Source organism: Arachis ipaensis, chromosome B5, assembly GCF_059453495.1.
Source record: "Arachis ipaensis isolate K30076 ecotype BB chromosome B5, ASM5945349v1, whole genome shotgun sequence".
Classification (NCBI taxonomy): Eukaryota; Viridiplantae; Streptophyta; class Magnoliopsida; order Fabales; family Fabaceae; genus Arachis; species Arachis ipaensis.
The window spans coordinates 146,332,973-146,336,761 of NC_142440.1; the positions used below are offsets into that span (position 1 = coordinate 146,332,973).

Below are 3,789 nucleotides of genomic sequence, written 5' to 3' on the forward strand. Positions count from 1 at the left end.
TATATTAATCTATCCGAATCACTAATGTCCCATTTTTAGTGATTCTACGATTAAGAACAATTTAAATTAAAAGTACTCAAAAAAACGTATATCTCATTATTACGATCTCTATCGTAATTATTCGTTTCTAATTTTAATTAAGGACACTATCATAAATTATAAAAGTTTATTCTTATAAAAGGAAATAATAATAATAATAATTCACAATAGTATTTTGTTGGACATACACACTTATCTCCAACAATCTCCCACTTGCACTAGAGCCAATGACAGATTGGATCTAGGGCATACATGTATTTCCAACAAAATCTTCCACTTGCACTAGAGCCAATCAGTCATATATTTCAATCCCAATTCCCACATGTGCTTATCAAACTCTTTTGATCCAAGTGCCTTAGTGAATGGGTCTGCTGCATTATCCTTCCCAGCAACCTTTTGAATTTCAACGTCTCCACGTTCAACGATCTCTCTTATCAAATGATACCTTCTCAAGATATGCTTAGATTTTTGATGTGATCTTGGCTCTTTTGCTTGTGCAATGGCTCCATTATTGTCGCACAGTAATGGAAGTGGTTCTTTAATTGAAGGCACCACATCAAGCTCGTTTATGAACTTCTTCATCCACACAGCTTCTTTAGCTGCCTCACTTGCTGCTATGTACTCAGCTTCAGTTGTTGAATCAGCTACAGTAGCTTGTTTGGAACTTTTCCAACTCACTGCACCACCGTTTAAGGTGAAAACATAACCTGAAGTAGATTTGCTATCATCTTTGTCTGAGACAAAACTTGCGTCAGTGAACCCTTTTAGTATAAGTTCAGAATCTCCATAGATGAGGAATTGGTCTTTGGTTCTTCTTAAATATTTAAGAATGGATTTAACCACCTTCCAATGTTCCTCACCTGGATTTGCCTGATATCGACTGGCTATTCCTAGCGCATATGCGACATCAGGACGTGTACATGTCATGGTATACATGATAGCTCCCACTGCACTAGCATATGGTATTCTACTCATGCGTACTCTCTCTTCAGAAGTTTTAGGACAATCCTTTCTACTGAGAGTAATTCCAGTGCCTATTGGTAAATAGCCCTTTTTGGAGTTTTCCATGTTATACCTTTTCAATATGGTATCAATGTACATAGATTGTGAGAGTCCGAGCAACCTTTTAGATCTATCTCTATAGATCTTTATTCCTAGAATATAGGCTGCTTCTCCCAAATCTTTCATGGAGAATTGTTGAGATAGCCAAATTTTGGTATTTTGCAATGCTGGTACATCATTTCCTATTAGTAATATGTCATCAACATAGAGTACTAAGAAAATGACTGTACTCCCACTAAATTTTTTGTATATGCAAGGATCCTCTTCACACCGGATAAAATCGAACTTTTCGATTGTCTTATTAAAGCAAATGTTCCAACTTCTAGAAGCTTGCTTTAGCCCATAAATGGCGCGTTGCAGCTTACAAATTTTACTATGATCAGACTGAAGTGTGAAACCTTCAGGTTGTGTCATGTACACTTCCTCTTTGAGTTCTCCATTGAGAAAAGCTGTTTTCACATCCATTTGCCATATTTCATAATCATAGTAAGCTAGAATCCGAATAGATTTGAGCATTGCCACAGGAGAAAATGTTTCTTCATAATCTATTCCCTCCTTTTGACGGTATCCCTTGGCAACTAGACGGGCTTTATAGGTCTCTACCTTACCATCTTCTCCAATCTTTTTCTTGTAAACCCATTTACAACCAATAGGTTTTATGTCTTTTGAGGGTTCAACCAAAGTCCAAACATTGTTGATTCTCATAGACTCTATTTCGGATTCCATGGCACTCTGCCATTTTAGACTTTCGGAACTTTGCATTGCCTCTTCATAAGTCTTAGGATCATTATCATCATAATCGATCCCATTTTCTACATCATCTTGCACCATTAGGTTTAGCCTTAGTGGTGGACGATGTTCTCTTGTGGACCGTCGAAGAGGTAGTTCTTGTACCAAAGGTAGTTCAAGGATTGGTTCATTAATCTCTCTTTGAACTACTATTGGTTCGTTATCCTCAACTCTTGAAGATGATAAATTTGGTGTTAGTTTGAGTACATCCAAAGTTGGTTGCTCAACTTGAATTTCATGTTCTTGAGCTTGTACTATTTCATTGGTTTCTTGAACTTCATCAAGTTCTATTTCTTCACCTTGTCTTCCTTCGGAAAGAAATTCCTTTTCTAAAAAGGTTCCACCTCTTGCCACAAACACTTTGTGATCAGAAGGGTGATAGAAATAATAACCCATTGTTTCTTTAGGGTAACCAATGAATCTACATTTATCGGACCTAGCATCAAGTTTATTACTTTGCAATTTCTTAACATATGCTGGACATCCCCAAACTCTAATGTGCTTGAGATTTGGTTTTCGTCCTTTCCATATCTCATATGGTGTTGAAGAAACTGCTTTAGTGGGTACTTTATTTAGCAGATATGCTGCTGTTTCTAAAGCATAGCCCCATAAATTCAATGGAAGATCAGTAAAACCCATCATGGATCGAACCATATCTAATAAAGTTCGATTCCTCCTCTCTGAAACACCATTGTGTTGTGGAGTACCAGGAGGTGTCCATTGAGAAAAAATCCCATTTTTCTTTAAGTACTCAAGAAAATTATCATTTAGATATTCTCTTCCTCTATCAGATCTAAGCACCTTAATGCTTTTACCTGTTTGATTTTCAACTTCACTGCGAAAAATTTTGAACATTTCAAATGACTCAGATTTGTGTTTCATAAGATACACAAAGCCATATCTAGACATATCATCAGTGAAAGTGATAAAATAGGAATATCCTCCTTTGGCTTGAATTTTCATTGGTCCACAAACATCTGTATGTATTAGTCCCAATAATTCTGTAGCCCTTTCTCCATGTCCCATAAATGGAGTTTTGGTCATTTTTCCTTTGAGACAGGATTCACAAGTTACATATGATTCATAATCATATTTGTTAAGGTAACCTTCTTTATGTAACTTAGAAATCCTTTTTTCCCCTATATGACCAAGTTTACAATGCCAAAGATATGATTCATTTACTTGATTATTCCTCTCTCTTTTGAGAGTAGAAACATGCATGACAGAATTACCATTTAAATCGGGAAGAATATAAATGCCATATTGGAGATAGCCATTTACGTATAAGTCATCACCATAATAAGTAGAACAAATGCCATTTTTAATATTAAAATAAAAACCACGTTTGTCCAACATAGAAACAGAAATAACATTTGCAACAAAATTAGGAACATAATGACAATTCTCCAATATTAATGTCTTGCCCGTAGGCATTGCTAAAGAAATAGATCCTATAGCTACAGCAGCAACATTTGCTCTGTTCCCGACTTGAAGGTAAGTTTCTCCCTTCTTCAGCCATCTACTTACTCGTAGTCCCTGCAACGAATTGCAAATATTATGAGCACTTCCGGTATCTAATACCCATATAGAAGAATTAATAGTAGCTAAAGAAATCATGAAAACTGTTTTCAAGCGTGTCTTACCTTCCTCTTTGGTTTTCAAAGAAGCAAGGTACTCCTTGTAGTTTCTTTTCCAATGACCTTTGCATTTACAATAAAAGCATTCAGCATCATTTTTGTCAGCCTTTTCTTGTTTGCCCTTGGGTTTGGTCACACCACCTTTAGGTGCCATGGGTTCTCTTTTAAAATTATTCTTTCCATTTCCTCTTGCTTTCCACTTTCCTTTCTTCTTAGAAGAGTTGCCAACTACCATAGCAACTCCTTTCTTTTTCTCAGATGC

The 3,789-nt window shown here is 36.1% G+C and overlaps 1 pseudogene; it reads right to left on the reverse strand.

Moving 5' to 3' along the window:
• Nucleotides 1-321: 321 nt before the first annotated feature.
• LOC148566125 (secreted RxLR effector protein 161 pseudogene) lies at nt 322-1,014 on the reverse strand (annotated as a pseudogene).
• Nucleotides 1,015-3,789: the final 2,775 nt, after the last annotated feature.